Source organism: Lycorma delicatula, chromosome 5 (assembly GCF_047948215.1).
Source record: "Lycorma delicatula isolate Av1 chromosome 5, ASM4794821v1, whole genome shotgun sequence".
NCBI classification, from domain to species: domain Eukaryota; kingdom Metazoa; phylum Arthropoda; class Insecta; order Hemiptera; family Fulgoridae; genus Lycorma; species Lycorma delicatula.
The window spans coordinates 68,753,261-68,772,551 of NC_134459.1; positions in this window are offsets into that span (position 1 = coordinate 68,753,261).

Here is a 19,291-nt window from a genome sequence, read left to right on the forward strand (position 1 = left end):
TGCTCCTTTGACTGGTTGAATAGACGTTTCAATTGTTCGGTGTAAGACCTATGAACCAGATAATTTATTAATTAATATTGCATTCTATAAATTAGTTTAGATTATGCTTAAGCGATTTTTGTTTAAACACACACACACACACACACACACACACACACACACACACACACACACACACACACACAAACACATACAAAAAAAAAACACGATACTCTTTAATAAAATCCAACCGCAGTCAGGTAATTTAAACTGCTAATATAAATTTCGACTTATCAAATTTTTGTTTAATTGATGAAAGAACACTTTTCTGATGAGTTTGAAGCTTAATAAACCGCTTTGTATGTGGATTATTAAGCTTCGGGTTATTTTGAAAATTAAATTAAAAGAATAAAAAAGAGGATTTACCGTTTTTACCTCTGTCTTTGTCAGAAATTGTTCTAACAAATTACAAAAACATCTAATATTTTTAATGTGGTATTTTGAGGATTAAAGATAGTAATTCCAACCCCTATGCTGTGCACTAATCTTTGTTATAGATTTTCTTTATACGGGATTTTTAAAATGGGGGATATTTTTATTTTAATTAACTGAGTACGAAGTATAGTAATGTAAAAAAATGAAATTAAACAAGAAATTATTAAGTGTCCAATTTTAAATGAATATCCGGTAAAATTTTTCAATAAAATATTTTTCATTTTAGTATTCAATTTTTTCTTCAAAAAATACTGAAGAAATTTAAAAATAAAAATTATTTTTTAATTAGATTGTATGAATTGCGCGAGAAAATGTTTTTCAAATTTATCCAAAGAACTGCCTAATAGCTAAATACTATTTGCTGTTTTTCATAAACAAACTCGAGCGTTTTATAGCTGGCTTAACAGGTTTTCCGTTATCATTCATTTTTTTAAATAAAATATCTACCTTTTTAGTGTAAAATGATTATTTAAAAAGAAATAAAGAATAAAAAAAAATTATTAAGTACCCAATTTTAAATGAATTTCCTGTAAAACTTTTCAATCAAGTGTTTGCAACTGTGGCGGATTTAAAGTGATATTAAAGTGGTAATATTTGACTAGATAAAGCTGTTACAGTAGCAAATAAAATTTTGTGCAAGAAATTAATTATTGAAATAGTAAATAGTACTTCGATGGAGTTAAGCGTAAAATACTCTTAATTATTTGTTTTTGTTTGCAAAATCATGTATTTTTACTCAAACTTAACTCTTCAGATACTCTAAGGCCATGAATAATGTTTGCGGTGCTTTTATAAATGTTATTTACTTCTTATCGCTTCTATTTTTATTCAACGAAGGAAATATTATTTTAATGATTATTGTTTTTATTACTGCTTCAGTGTAATTAATTATTTTATTACATATATTTGTTTTTCTCAATATTTTTTAACGCTCGATACTGTACGTTTCGCATTTTCTCTTTAGTAATACTCAACATATTGAAGTTAGGAGGCGAGGATTTAATATAAATAAAAAGAAGAAAAAATGGGTGATGAGGTAAAGAAAAATAAGAAGAAATAGTCGAAGGGATGCAAAAACATTAACAAAGGACTGTGCTACGATGACGATGAGAGGAAGAAGGATATGGAGGCCGGAAGGAAAGCGCATAGAGGCAGCTCGTTGTTCATTCTCCTACTATATTCACTCTTGTCCTTTCTTCTTCTGATTTTCTTACTCCTTTTTTCATTCTCTTTCCTCTAGCTCTTCACTTATTATGCCGAATGCTTTATTCTCTTTTTCTTTTCTTCGTGCTAACTCTCGTTCCTATTCATTCATTATTCTTTTAACTCTCTCTACCTATCTTTCTTACACTTAACTAAGATTCTAATCTTACGTAAGTCTATTCTAGAATAGCTCATCCGTTTTTATTGTAAACTGCCCCCATTAATTCAAACAATAACAACGGTCTATGATTTCAAAGAATAACTTTATTACAACTTCTTTCTTTAGTTAGCTTCCATATAATGTGCATTGTCGTAATAGAATTTTTAGATACATGCTCTTTTTGTTTACATTTATAGCATAAAAAAAAAGAAGAATTTAAGAAATATATAAATTTATACGATATAAGTAATTAAATGTAAATTACTTAAATGTAAATAAAGTTACAAAGTAACCTTATAATAATATTTAACGTCATTTATTTAGACTTAGATTTATTTTTTTATTCAAACTTAAAAAAGTTTTTACTCTCCTGACATTGCTTATTTATTCTTATATAGTGGAAAAGTAATAACGGTACGTGAAAATAAACCAAAAAAGTCTTAAAAAATTCAAAAGATCGATATTTTTAAACTCCCTCGATATTTTTTTTGGCTCCCTCACCTTTAATACTGTCTCCAAAGAATTTTTTGGGGGCTCACCTGCACTATGCCTTGCAAGACACAAAGAAAACTCGGTTTAAAAATATACAATAAATAAAGCGATAGCTTTTTCGATTTTTGGGGAAGGGAGGAATTTTCGGGAAAACCTATTTTTAAGAAAATAAGATTAGCGTGCACACAAGTATTGAACTTAACATAAAGTCGGGTTATGTTTGAAAATTATTGAGAAATTGACCCCAAAAAAATGTCTACCCCCCCCCCCCTCCTGGAGATATTGACTCAAAATTTTACCACCACATAGCCCCATATATCTCAGTATCTGTACAAAATTTCATAAAAATCGGTTTATCCAGTCAAAAGTTGTTAGGCTTCAAACCCCAGCGCACGTAATACGTACGGACGTACGAGCATTACCTTCCCATTTTTTGTTGTTTTTTTTTGGGCCCGGGTCATGAATCAAACGTCGGAAGGTGCAAGAAAACCCATATTCCATTTATTGACTGATTACTATACTTTCCTTTTTGCAGCATGCCCTATGATGTCCAGGAAAATAAAAATAAACATCTTATCAATGTAAATTATATTTAGGAAGTAAACACCAACCGATGTTCCTTTATTTATTCAATTAATAAAATGAAAAATTAGTGATGTAATTACTTAACACTGTCGCGTATGAAAATAAATTTTGATTACAAATGGTTTAAGAGGAACGGTATGTAAGATCAAAAATTTTAAATTTTTATTAAACTGTTCACTGTTATTATGTTCAGTAGCAGTGAAATGGTAATCAAAATACTTTTGTTTTGAAAGAAGTACACTATGTGACTTCTGCGGGGGCTTCTTCTCTAACCCAGAAAATATCTCTTGGAGCTTCAGAATTACAAATTATACTAATAAACTGACAAGTATTTAGTGTTATTTTGATAGGAAACATGAAAAATTTGACTCTACATTCATAAAAATTAAACATTATTTTAATGTTCTCAAGTAATTTTACTAATTTAAATTGCAATGTGTGATTTTTTGTTTTTCTTTAGTTGATGCTTAAAACTATTTTTATAGATTAAGTTTCCACTTACCAACAATTCAAAAAGTGTAAATCCTAGTACTTTTGGAGCTGTTACTCCATCTTCAGGGATTTTATAATAGATGTTAATTTAAATTCAAAGCAGTAATCGTTTTTAAATTAAACTGTTATGTTCATAATAGTCGGTCGTCAAGAATAAAATTAATTCGTACGTCAGTAAGACAGTACCGTCATGTTTGTAAGATGTTTGCAACTATTACAAACATGACGATACTATCTTATTGACGTACAATTAATTTTATTCTTGACGACTGACTATTATGAACATAACAATTTAATTTAAAAACTATTATGGATTTGAATTTAAATTAACATCTTTTAGAAAATCCGTTAAGATGAAGTAACTCCGGAAGTACTACGATTTCCACTTTTTAAATTGTTGTGAAGTGGAAACTTAATTTATACATTATATTAATACCAACGGTGCCAAATGCTTAGTAAATTAAATTAAAACTATTTTTCCAGCGATTCAGTTGAAATTAGATTTTAAATTTCTTAATAATTTTCATATGTGTACATACAGATATGTGAAATGATGTAAAACTTATTTCTTTATACTTCCTTATACGAAGTAAAGGAAGTGTTGTGGTAGCAAGAAATTTCGGTTTTCAGATGAAATATCCATTTTGACCATCCCTGAATCCAATTTGACTAGTTTCGGTGTGACGTTTGTACGTAAGTATGTATCTCGTATAACTCAAAAATCTGATGTGGACACCACATAACTTCCTTGTACGCTTATTAAATTACATATACACATTTTTTTCTGCATTAACATGAATTTTTTTTCTGCATTTAGACTTATTTCATTTGAAATTGAGGTACAATCCTCCAATTTTTTAATAAAGTGGAGAGTTACACAATTGCTGAAATATTAATTTTTATTAACATCAAATATTTACACAATTATTAATTCAACAAGTTTACTTGAAATATTAGGATAGAGTAAAAGTCCCTTTATTACTCGTATTATTAGATCAATATTATTCGTATCTTCGTGAGTTACTCATTAAAAAATTTTCAGATTTCTGGTGTCGTATAAATAAAAGTTAATAATAATAATAAAAATATTCCGTTTAGTCAACTCCTGAATACTGGTTACAAATGTTAATTTCGACCTTACACTGCAAAATATTAAGTTTTTATAATTGGATTATTGGATAAATAATCAAAAATAAAAAAGAAAGAATCAATCAGGAAAAAAGATAACATGAAGAAATATAGCTCAAACAAACCACAAGAAGATGAATTAAGAGGAAGAAAATATTAAGAACAAGGGAAGAATAAAAAATTAAGAGAAGATGATAAATACAAAGAGGAAGAAAATGTTAAAAACCAAAGAAAGAAAAAATATAAAGAGAAGATGATAAATATAAAGAGAGAGAAAATTTGAAAACTAGAGGACTTGTACACAAATTGAAATCAGAAGAATTATATCAAATCAAAGAGCGATTAAATGATTGGCAACAAAAAACAAACGAAACCATGATTTTAATAATTAAATTATTAATGCAGTTAAGAAAAAGTCCAAAATCCAAATTTTTTTGATTTTGGGCTTTTCTGGATACTTTTGGTCCAGTCGATTACAATCAAAAGAGAAGATACTCAACCAGATGTTACAACAGTCCTAAATCCAAAATTTCAACATCCTACGTCTAATAGTTCATGAGTTTTGCGAGATACGTACATATATACATACGTACAGACGTCACGCCGAACCTAGTCAAAATTAATACAGGGATGGTCAAAATAGATATTTTTGTTGAAATCTGAAAACCGAAATATCTCGCGATCATAATACTTCCTTACTTCGTACAAGAAGTAAAAACGATTAGGCGTAGGATGTTGAAATCTTGCATTTAGGACTGTTGTAACATCTAGATGTACACCTTCCCTTTTGATTGCAATCGGTTAGAACAAACGTGTCCAAAAAAGCTTAAAATACAAAAGATTTTGAACTTTTTCTTAACTCCAATAATAAGCCGTCATTGAGAGCTTTTCAACGATATGTCATTAGTGGTACTTATTTTCATTGGTTCCAGTGTTATTGCAAAATAAAATTTTAATTAATAAAATATTTGGATCGTAAAAGGGGAAAGTACATCGGTTCGAATCTGACTTCACTCCTTTTTTTTAACTTCTTTTGTAAAAAACGTTTTTGATAAATAATAATTCAATAACAAAAAAAAAAAAAAATAAATAAAAATAAAAATAGGATAAAATATCAGAAGTTATTAATGATATAAAATTTTATGTATTTTTCATTAAAAAAAAAAAAAAAATGTGTTTATGTATTTTAATAGGCATACAAGAAAGTCATGTGGTGTCCATATCAGATTTTTTGATTATTTCTTATGAAATTTTTTAATAATTTATTAATTTTTTCTTTTATAATTATTTTTCATTGTGAATTCTTTTTTTTATAATTTAGCTTGGAGAAAATTAGGTTTATCGACCGCGTTTTGAAATTATTTATTATTTTCAGTACAATCATCGTAGAATTAGAACAAACAGATGGATCGACAACACAAAAAACTCCTCCTGAGAAGGAGTTTAAGATAAAGATATTTTCTATCTTATAGAAAATATAAAATACTAAGATTGAAGTGTTTTTTGTTAGGATTAAATTTACTATAATGTTCGTTTAATCTTTTTATTGGAAGTACGGTACTGGAAAATACAGAGATTAAAGCGAATTAAATCCTTGTAAGATATATCTACGTAACATAAATTTCCAGTTATTTCATAATTTCTTGTTTTTCCTTTTTCTCTCCTCATTATAATCGTAATAACATTAGAAAATGCTGTCAGATGCATAATATTTTGTACAAAACTATATTATAAGATCTGTAATAGGATGCATTACTGAATGTCGGATGCATACTGACAAGAGTGCTTTATTTGAATCTTATACGGATGATTACATTTATTTATGTTGTACCTTATGATTAAATTAATTTATATTGTTTGTAAAGGAAAATTAATAATTGAGAATGTTATTATTCATTTATTTAAATCTTTTTACCAAAAAAATTGTGTAAAAAAAAAAGTTATTGGAAAAATTATTGAAATCGATTTTTTTCGGGTCAGCTTTTTTGATGTGTTTGCACAACTATTCGATTATTTTTCTATCTCAACTAAACGTTCTCTTCCTTAACTAAAAATTCAAAAACGTTTTATACAAAAAAGTAGATTCATTGAATTATTAAACCTTATGAACCGAGCGCACATGAATAATTTAAAAAAAAAAATCTGATATGCACACTATACACATGACTTCCTTGTACACCTATTAAAATTTCATATATACATTTTTTTAAATGAATAGTAATAGAATTTTATAACTTCTGATATTTTTTAATTTTTTTTTTACAATAAAACTTCTTCAAGAATTACTCTCACCCCAAAAAAGAAATTTTAGGTAACCTTTTTCATGTAAAATTATTTTTCCAGTATATAAGATCAAATAACCAATCGCAAGAAAGTATTACAACTTTCTTTTCAGCTTTTTTTGTGATAAGTACTTTGCTATTTAGGTTATTTTTAAGAAAAATATTATTAATTAATTAAAATATAAAAAAGAAGTGCGGTGAATATAAAAAAAAAGTTATTTGCGATATAAGGAATAAAGCGAGAGGTTTGGTTATCGGGAGGTGGGTAGGGGTTGGTGGTGAATGAAATTGATGGAAGAACGGGTAAGCCGGGTTAGTAGTCGGGTTGGCAGTGGTGCCGTGGGTCTATTATCATATTACAATCAAGGTTGGAGTTTGGCCGGGAATCCTTGATGGGGTGTCAGTTTTGATTGAATCAGGAGCGCGGGACGACCGTACGTGCCAAGAATGGACACGTCATTAGTTCAAACCCGCGTCCCGTGTGTAGTATTATTATTATTATTATTATTACTACCACTGTTGCCGTACCAGAATCTAACCCATCCCGACCTGAATATAACCCCCTTATACTCTCTGGTTGCTACCACCTGAAAACTTCATTAAAACAACCGCAAATAAGAAACTGTCCTCAGCTGACACGACACTCATATTTATTTCTATCTCTTTTTTTTCCTGTTCAACTACTTTCTTTCTCTCTCTGATCAAGTTAGATCAGTTCATCTATCCCTTTATACTTTCGTTTCGTAACCAGAAAACTCCCGACCCCTCTTCTTTCATAATATCAACTCTTGACCCTTATCATACTATACCGTATTTTTATACGTCATCATAAGAATCTTTATCATTGTTAACAAACTATATACTAGAAAAATCTCATTTACTTCATCTTTTTGCGACATATAATACACGTATATGTATTTCATTTAGAACTAATGTCAAATCATGACATTTTACTTTACACAAATAATTTATTTGGATATGATACCTAAATTACAATTTCATGCGAGAAAGTAAATAATATTATTTTGTTTAGTTAATGAAAAACATGTGAAAATCTTTTTATCATAATTTTTACTTCCTTGTACGAAGTAAAGGAAGTATTGTGATCGCGAAAAATTTCGGTTTCCAGATTTCAATGGAAATATCCATTTTGATTATCCCTGAAACCATTTTGACTAGTTTCGGCTTGACGTCTGTATGTATGTATGTACGTATCTCGTATTTCTCAGAAACGATTAGCCGTAGGATGTTCAAATTTTGGATTTAGGACTTTTGTAACATCTAGTTGTCACCTCCCCTTTTGATTGCAATCGACTGAACCAAAAGTGTCCGAAAAAGCCCAAAATCCAAAACAATTTAGATCTTTTCTTAATTGCAGTAATAAGTCCTCATTGACAGATTTACAACGTTATATCATAAGTGGTATTTATTTTCATTGGTTCTAGGGTTGTAGCCAAATGAAATTTTAATTAATGAAATATTTGGATCTTAGAAGGGGAAGGCACACGGTTCGAATCAGATTTCATCTCCTTTTCTTTTTTAACTTTTTTTTTTTTAATTTAAAGATATTGTTTTATTAATAATTAATAATCACTGATTAATTGTAAAAAAATCTTTTACGATAACTAATAATTCAATAAAAATGTATGAAAAAATATTAGAAGGTATTAATAAAATAAAATTTTATGTACTTTTCATTTTAAAAAAATATGCATATGTACTTTAATAGGCGTACAAGGAAGTCATGTGGTCATACATCAGATTTTTTCTATTTTATGGTGGATGTTGAAGTAATCTGACAGACTTAAAAATCTAGAACTAAATGTGGTCATTATTTTTATAACTCAGAGGTAACACCCTCTGGTATTTTAACAGAAGATTCGGTGTTATAAAACGATCTAATTATACATTTAAACTATGATTTACTGTCATTTTTACGGTGTTTTTGTGTTTAATCTACCATTTAAAAGAATCTGGAGCTTAATGTTTAGTCTAAGAGTTCTGTTGATGTTTGATGTTTCATCTATTTGAATGTTTATATTTTATAAATAATATAACTGTAGGTAGGTATATATATCTGTCTGCAAAACAACATGTCCTGACTGATTCATTAACAACGACCGGAAAAAACTATTGAAGAGTAATTGATGAAAAAATGTTTTACCCGTTCGTTCTTCTTACGTGTAAGTACACACTAAGAAAGGATTTTTTGAAATTCCAAGTTTAAAGGATTTAAATGGAGTAAAATTGAATTATTATTACTTTTTTTTTAATTTCTCGCTAATAAATGAATATATCAACTTGATTTTTTTGTTGTTGTAATTTGCATGAAAAAACTACTTTTTAAATGTTTTGTAAATCGACCTTGAAAGGGGTAAAGAAAGGTAAAAAAATTTTATCAATGATTGCAAATTTTCTATTATACTAAACGAGATATTCACTAGATTTGGGCTTGAAAATACTCTTCAGATAAATATCTAAAAAAAATTTCGGATTTATTTGAATTTCGTTTTTTTACGGGGTGTGACGATGTACGATGCGGCGGCGCAATCTACACAGACACTGCCGCTATTGCTGTACGTGAGACTGCGATTGGATATACCTGCCTCCGGTTACTTGACTAAATGACATAAAAAAAAGAAACGAAGTACGGTGACCTCCTAATAGTGTTTGTCAGGTATCGCTAAGAAACAGGAAACAAATATTTTTATCCATACCAAGGACTGGTAACCAGCTATTGTTATTATTTTTAATTGAAGACCGACTATTTGGAAACCCGCGTTCTTCAGATCAGTAAATGTTTCGGGTCCTGTACTGACCAAACTGTTACTCTAAAGAAATTACAATACCTTGATAGTTTTTATAAATTGAATAGCCTTTAATTATTATTTATCTTTATTATTCTCAGAAGCATGAGTTTAATGAATACAGAAGGGTCTAGGGGCAGAGCCTGAGTAACTAGTATATATATATATATATATATATATATATATATATAAAATAAAAGTTTACATTGTTGTTTTATATGTATATAAAGTAAAAGTTTTTGTTTCCAGAGGTTTTAAATTCGACTGATTTTATAATATAAAAATTTCTTCAGAATTTTTAAGAGAGAAAATTTAAAATAAGTTCTGTATATAAAGATATTTTTGAAATTTCTTAATATTTTTCTTAAGCCTTGTATGGTCAGCATTAACTGTTGTCCAAATACTACTAGTTTAATTATAGAAAGAGACAAATGGTCTATATACTGGTTCCGAACACTTCTATGAAGTGCCATTGACTGAATCCTGACGTCAATGACCATGAGTTATATATGATCATTCAACAGTAATTGTACCTGAAAATGGATTATAAGATATACAGCTTAGCAAAATTATTGATTGGTGTTTATAAAACTATTTACTCTGAGATTATTAATTTTTATTCGTATTCATAAGTAGTATCTGCTTGCTGTTAATGATTTACGTAAGATTAGATGATTAATGTAATAAAAGAACATCTATGTTTACAGTGAAATATCATTTAGCATGTACGCGGTGTCATATTGTTGCGATCTGTAGAAAGTCTGCACAATCACATTGTGTCCAAATTAGATTAGTTATAAATTACACAAAATATACTTTTTCACGTAATTAATTGATAATGTTTGAAGTACCAAATCATCCTAATAGTTTTACTGAACATCTTTAACTTTCTTCGGGTTTAATTTTTTTCTTCTTGATAGATAAACCCCTCAATAATTTGATGAAGATGCGACAACCAGTATGTTACCAGTATGTTACATTTAGAAAGTCGATTAAAAAAAAATTATTTAAGTATTTTTAAAACATAACGGAATCGAATTTTATTCAAGATCTGAGAAAAACTTTCGAGTTATTTTTAGTTTTAAAATACAATTGTTTATTTCAGCTTTATAATTACTGAGAAAAATGGAACCTATTGAAAAATGACAACCGTTTTTTTAAAGTTTTCTTAAATTTTGTTACTGCTGTAGATTCATAATTTACACAACTTGTCGGCTAGTTGTGTAGTGGTCAGCATCTTAACCTTTGGTTTTAGACTCATTCTCAAAGTGAGTTTGCTGTTATTTCATCATCGAACTTAAAAAATAAATAAATTTGTTGCTTTAATGATAGAAGGCGTTTATCAGTTAGCATGTTTTTTTTTTAATATGTGCTAAGCCTTATTCTTTATCAAATGGACCGTTTTCGATAGTATTGTTTTTTGACCGATTTTAGTATTTTTTTATTTTGTAGGACAAGCTTTCTTAGGTAGTCCCATTCTTTGTTTTTTCAATATAACCAAAATTGAAGATATTTAAAAAAAAATTAAAAATGTAATCCAGGGAAATGAAAGTATTTTTTTGCCTTTTATATTGATTAGTATTTTATTATTATAGAATGGAATGTTGTTATAGAATGTTTATTGTTATAGAATAGAATGTTATATAGCCGGTTGTCATTCTGATATTCAACGTATTTTAAGTGAAAATTCAAGAAATTAATTAGAAAGCTTAGGATAAAACAATGTACATTCTTCTGGGATTCTAGAGCCATAGTGAATGAATGCAGTGGTTTTCTGCATTCATTTTTTTATATTATCAAGAAACACATTTTTCGTCTTTGCATTGCTTTTGAACAGTGTTTGGTTTTCAGATTTTGAGTTTTTATTAAGGGAAAATAAAACCTCGTTAACCGGACTGGGCTGAACTGTTTCTTATTAAATATATATATTATTTATTAAAAAAAGTTTAAGTAAAAAGTAATTATTATAAACAAATTAAATACATTGATCATTCGTACAAATCAATAATTTTTACGATTTAAAAAAAAAACTATGATTAAAAATAAATGTGCACATTAATAAACTACACATTAAATTAAACACACATTAATCATTACAAAAGTATCTTACATTTTTTATTGTTTTTATTTTCATCGATTTTTTTTGCGGAAATATGATGCCAGGGTTTTATAATTGCGGCTTCAAATAGAGATTCCGATAAAATAGCAAAGCTTATAATTTGTGTCACTTTCTTTTATTCTGTTTAGCGTCAAAGGTTGGATGCTCCACTTAATTTTTTATATTTTTCCACCTAATATTTAACCAGTTTCATCGTTTTAGTTTAGATTTTAATTGTAAGTTTTTGTCGAATAAATTTGATGTATAATTCGATTTCACTAAATTTGAAAAGATTGAAATCCTAATGTTTAAATCGATTGCAACATTTTTTCAAAGCTCTACATTAAAAGTTGTCTTATAGCTTCAAAGTTTTTTAAAATTAAAGTAACAATACATTTTAATTTATTTCAATTATTTCTGATTATGAAATGGTAAAAATTAAATTAGTAGTAAAAAATAAACTAATGGTTCTAAAAAAAAAAAAAATTAAATTAATAAATTTGATTAATTAATAGGTTTACTGGTAAATTAAGGAAGTAAACAAACCAACAGACCGACAAACAAATACGCAATGATTGTTATCAAAATAATTGATATTAATTTAGAGTTTTTTTTTAACGAGAGAAATCAAGTTACATACTGAAGAATGTTGTTTGTGAGATGAAATACGAATAGTGGAGCCAACTAAATCTAAAAGAGCAGAATTGTGTGAAATATGTTTCTGTAAAAATCTGGCCTTTGCGAACTAAACTCCATCGATTCATTAATACTTTCGCTCGTTCATACCTTTAAGAATACTATTTTAGTTGAAGAACACAGAAAAACAAATTACAGAAATATTCTTATTTGGTTAAAGTCTGTTTTATAAATCTTTGCCTCCTGTTTAATAATAAATTATTTATTTTCTCAAACTTATTAATGATTAAATTGAATTTACCATTTAATCCTCATCCGATTAAAGTGAGTTTTGATTAAGCGTAGTCAGTTGTTATTTATCTATTCTACCGCATATGTTGAACTATAGCATTCTTTGGTGAAGATGAATTCACACTTTTTGAGTTCGGGATACAATCCTGGGGAAAACTGATTGTGTGGCGATTGAAATATAAAATTTGATTATATGTATACTACTTCAAGAGAATTTATTAACTTATTTTATAAAGTGTTGCGAATTATTAGTAGAAAATCAAGTTACATAAACTGTACGTAAAAAAAAGCAATAATAAAATAAATATAAGATGTAAAACTGAAGGAAGAAGTTTTATCCATTGTAACTTGAAAGAAAGTACTATATATATATATATATATATATATATATATATATATATATATATATATATATAAATAAATTCGAGTTTTTCAAAGCGATTCTGTAATTTGTTTTAAAGTTGCTTGTTGTTTTCTTGTCAACAAGTAATTGACGAGGGTTTTACAATTCTTATTTTGTTTGTTTCATTACTAAGAAAAAATATCACTTGTTCCTAATTTAATTTCTTTTTTCGTTTTTCATCGTTTTTTAATTTTAGATTCAGTTAGTATCTGAAATTGTATTATTAAACTTCTGAAGAAGTGTGTATGAAATTTTGTTAAAATTGTGTGTGTATGTGTGTGTGTATATATATATATATATATATATATATATAAAAGAGAGAGAGTTTTTGTTACGGGTGGGTTGGTGAATTAGCGGAGGGAGGGAAATAATACTAGATTTTAATTGGCTAGCTTTACTTTCAGGAAAGTTGCTTTGATCTGTCCGAACGTAAAGTACAGTACTCTTCCTCTTCAATCAAATAGAAGGGCGGTAGACGAGATATAGAAGGCTTTTATAATCCTCGTATAGCAGTTTCCGTTTTCCATCGCTCAACTTCTACCAATAAAATTAATTGGTGAATTTCCCTACAATTCAACCGTCTACCCATCCTTCATCCCACCCCTTACTGTAAATATACTCGATGTAATTTCCTGTATTTTTGTGTACTTTTATATTACACGAGATCCGTTTCATTCATACTGGATAACCTTCGTATAAAACTGAATGAATTCGTACATCAATTATAAATATATATATTTTTTAAATATTTGTCTAGCTTAATAATAAAAAAGAAATAAAATATTCAATTAATTCAAAATGTAATAGATTCATAAATTATTTAGTAAACTGAACTAAATTTTAATCACTTTTAAGGGTTTAGTGGGTTTCACAATTAAATCAGAATTTATTTCAAACTCTCTGACAAAAGAAGAAAGGTTTAGCTAAAAAAAGTAACGTCTAAAGGTATATTGATAAATCGAAAGCATATATATTTTAGGTTGTAGGAGGTATAAATAAACAGTGAAATTTATCATTGGGGACAACTAAAAATAGGAAAATTTTGAAAAAAAATCAGTAGTGGAAGTATTTTATACTTGAAATGGTTCAAAATTTCAATTAGGCTAACGTATAGATTTCATTTTAGCTGTTTTTCATGAAATATTTATTGTGTGTATACCATGATTTACAGTTAACCTTTATCTGTAGTTAATATCTTCTACTTATAACCATCTCATTATTTGACTCATTACTTTATTTTAAGACTTTTTTTGTGTTCGACCATTTTTAACCATACGGGGACAACCGATAATCGCCTAGATGACGCTGCTTCGGTCGGCCCTGAGTGACGTGGCTGTAGGATAACCCACCCTAGTGCGTACAGCTAAAATCGCTGCCCTGCCAACCGGAGTCTCTCCTGGTTCATCGAGACATCATGACAACTGTATCCAGTTGCCCCGATGCCTCTCTTCAGAATGGCTGCTCTTCCTGTCCCTATACCGTAATCAGAGTCCGGGTATGGACCCCACGCATACCCCCTACGAATCGCGTGCCCACCTCACATACCTTAAGGTTATTTTAAGACCTAAAAAATGTAAAACATGCACGTGGAATAAATTACAACTATTTAGAAAATCGTGGAAAATTGAATTAAAAAATTTAGTACTTAAAGGACCCAAGCCCAGATATGACAAATATGTTTTTAAAAATTTAAAGTAAAAGTTATGGTTCCGCTTTGTTGGACCTTATGTAGGATGAACTCATATCCATTATAAGTTTTAATATAGAGTTGAAATCGTGACCTGACATTCATTACGAATAATTCATAATTTTAGAAAATTTCTTTATATTGAATTGTTCTCATTTTTTTTATTACATTTGAATCGTTAATCTTAAGAAAATTATGGGACATTGCTTTTCAAACCAACCATCTCCCCACAAAAAATAATACTTTGGTACAATCTTGGGAAAGGGGAGCGGATCAAAATTTTATCGACTTTTTAAACTTTTAATAATAATACAATAAAATTTCATCTTAATTCACCCCAACCCCAAAAAAGAAATCTTATGTAACTTTTTACTGGTTTTACAATGGAATTTTTTTTAGTTTCTTCCATTTCGCAAAATAAACATGACAAATGAAAAAAATTTCTTGGAAGCGAAAAATAATGTTTCTTGGAAGTTTTGAGGTGAGGTGGCAGAAAAATATGAAAAGTTACCGATGATTTGAATTTTTAAACTTTTTTTGGTTTATTTAAACATAATGATAATTCTATTATAAAATTTTATCGTAAATTACCCCCACCCAAAAAAAAAGAAATCTTAGGTAACTTTTTTCATGTTTAATTATTTTTCTACTACGTAAGAATAAATAACCAATGCCAGGAAAATATTACAACTTTGTTGTCAGCTTTTTTTCGATTATAACGTACGATTGACAGATCTTTAATGTATGGTTATTTGTTTCTTTTTAAATCTAACCATTTGAGAGGTTAGGCCGTTCATTATATTGTTCGTAAAAATTTTTTATTTTTAATGGTTTAACGGAAATGTTTTTAAATATTTATAATGATTTTCATGATAATAATATATATTTATAAACTGGAAAAAATGATTAAACCTATTCTAATTTTAAAAGATTTAAAAAACATTGACTTTGTGTGTGTTAGATACGGATTTTAACCGTTCTTATTAATTCATTATTACTATAGGTACTTAAATGTAATAGGTTGAATCATGATAGTAAGAGTATGTTATTTTTATTGTTTCATTTATCGTCTGTTGTTTATATTTATTTTAACATCTATCTGTTATTTTAAAAATAAAAGTGATGATGGATTTAATAAAAAAAAAAAACTGGTAATAGTAAATATTTCACGTTTTAATCTTACGCTAGCAATAACTGAAATGAATTCCGGATTTTATGCGTTAACACAAAATTACCAAAAACAAAAAAAAAAAAAAAACGTTAGAATGTATTTTTACAATGTTTCAATATATACTATCAACATCGAGATATATATTTTCCTATGGAAAAAAAAAACATTCAGGAAAATATGTAACATCCCCAAGTACATTTGTATAAGTAGCTTTTTATCACTATATTCTAAATTAAATACCATTAAAGGGTAGACAAAGTTCAGTTTAAAAGCTCAACATGAACATCTTAATTATTAGCACTTAAGCCATGCTTAAAAATACATAAAATCATTAATTAAGTTAAAAAAAGAATACAATTACTTCTAATTTAACAAATTCATTGAAATTTAGACTAATTGTTTTACACGTATACAAATAATCAGAAATTTATAAATTCACAATTTAATAGTTTTTTTTGGCTTAATGATTTCGTCACTTGAGCTTGAAGCTTGTATGTGGGATATGGAAATGAAATTTTTATAGTGAATGAAAAATTCTATCCTTAACTGGGATTCGAACGGGACCTCCGGATGAAAGATCGAGACGCTATCACTCCGACACGGAGATGGTAAATAGTTAAGTTTTTAACGTAATTACTTGTTATATGATTATAATAACTTACCATCATCATCATCATCGTCATTATTATCACATTCATCTTATCATGCTGTATCTTCGTATCATTTTGAATTTTGTGAATTGTCAAATATATTTATTATTAAAATAATCTGAATTCATTTTAAAAATTAGTCATTTAATTTGCAAGGTTTATTCTCAATTACTGTAGCTGAACTGTAATTTTATATGCTCTTAATTGATGTGATAATTATATATATATATATATATATATATATATATATATATATATATATATAGTTGTCTTAAATCATAAATCATGGGTCTTCTGGTCTTCATGGGCAATTGATACTACATTTTAATGGTTTTTTTTGGAATCATTCCGCATTTATGAACTGCGTTAATTCTAATACTTCTTTAATTTTGTATCTTTTATCTTTTTTTTTATCGATTTAACTAATTTATTAATTCGTATAAAAAAATTTCCGGTCTTTTCTGTAATATGCCTCGCCCTCTTCTTTTATTTATCATTTATGATTTTTTTTTGTTTTTTTCCATTTATTCGCTTAGTTTGAAACCTACGACCATTCGAACACAAGACTTTTCCACTCGGGCACTGCGAGTTTACAGTAAAGTAAAACAACGTTTAGCTCATATTTTTTATGACTGCTTATTTTATGTGACTAAATGAATAATTCATTATACGTTTCTTTAATGTGAAATTACTTGCTGTAAATTTATTGTGAATACCACTTTTCGCCTTTTTTAAGTTAATATTATTAAAGTTATCTTTTATTTTTGCTCTTATTATATTAATTAATTATGTTGCTGGTAATCTCTGAAGCAGGCATATATCTAAAGATACCTAATTTCCAATACTTTGGAGTGTTGTCTGAATTGTATTATTAAGAAATCTAAATTAATCTGTTTCCAAGATGAATAATAATTAGAGTTTGTAATATTTGATTTAATTAGAAATAAAATTATTATTATTACGTAGTCATGTCACCCATAACAACACTTTTTAACAACGGTTTTATAGCGTTCACTTACAGGGGCACTAACAATACATCATCTTTACTTCAAAAACATACAATAGTATAACAAAATTCAAACTTTCACTTACCATTTTGTAAATAGTTCATCGAAAATGATATTTCTGTCGTACGAAGCTATAAAATTCTTTTTTCTACGGCTGTATTATAACGTTTGAATTACGCGGCTGGAACCGTAATGAGGGTCATTGTGAAATAGATTTTCATTATGATACAGGTATTCAACCAATCAAAAGCCTTTTCAACCATTGACGAGAAAGAAGCGAGTATTGTTTAATGTATCAGCTGGTTTTTTTTTTTTTACTTTTATTTTTAACCGATTTAGAATTTATTAAGCAGAAGCTATTTTTAACCTCTTGGACCACCGTTAGGTATAACTTCAGAGGGTGAGATAAATGACAATTTTAGAAGCGTCTGAAAATGCCATGCCTGATCGGCATTCGAACCCGGGACCTCCGAATGAAAGGCCGAGACGTTACCACTTGCGTCACGGAGGCGGGCAGAAGGCAGAAGTTAATTTTAAAAAAGTATACAGATATGTAACTAAGTTTCTATATTACACTGTTTATCCTTTTGTTAATTATGTCGAATTCTGAGGAAGAAATGTCTTTAAAACCGATCCATATTAAAGAGAAGGAAGAAATTGTGGCTTATAACCAGTTGGCACAGAATGTATTGTTTAATGTATTTTTTGAAAAATTAAAAAAATATCCCGTAAACAATATATTCTATCATTGATTTAAATCAATAATCCCTATATTTTCTCAGCTGTAGAAAACGCACAGTAGGCGACTCTTATAATGGCCAATAATGCAATCTTGTGAAGTTTACGGTACTCGCCAAGGTTCGTGTCGTAACTTATTTCGCATTCGTGCATTAATGGCTATCATAATGTTGGATAATGAACTATTAAAAACTGTAGCACACACGTAACTCACGTATTTAACTTATTTTTCACACTTGACTAACTAAAAATAATTTGAATAACGTAATATTATTATCAGGCACTTTAATGTTTGTGCAAATGACATCGAGAGTACAAATAGACAATACCAGATCATTATTTTTATCTGTAAGCCGTTCAGGATAATAAAAATAACAGTTTTACATAATTATTTATCTATGGCATTATTCGACCTTTAATTATGAGAGTCAAATTATACATGTGGCACAAGGAAACGGGAAATTTCGAAGCAACTCTCACAAAAGTAAAAAAAAAAGAAAATGAATTTACAAGTTTTACTGCTAAAAAAAAAGAGTAAATTACATGTCATTACTTGTTCCAATACAAAAAAATTCAATTTTTTAAAAACAATGTCCATAAGTTGAACGTATGCATTCCTGGAAGTAAATGCTGAGATTTTGCATGGCACTTTCAAGCACTTCTACGGGGTTGTAGCGATTTCTTCTCGAATCTTCGTTGTCAACTCGGCGATTGTCGTTGGGCGAGTCATGCAAACTTTTATTTTGAGATGGCCCAACAAGAAAAACTACACACCCACAAATCTGTTAATCTTGGGGGGGGGGGGCAGTGAATGTCTCCAAAACGTGAAAATTACGTAAATAAATAACAAATAGCTCTAAAAAGACTGCCATTGATATTCTGGCAGTATGGGCCGTCTTGCTGAAACCAAGAATTATGAAGATCAGGAAAGTTTTGAAGTTTCTCTGCTACGAAGGTTTCGAGCATGTCAACATATCGTTCAGACGT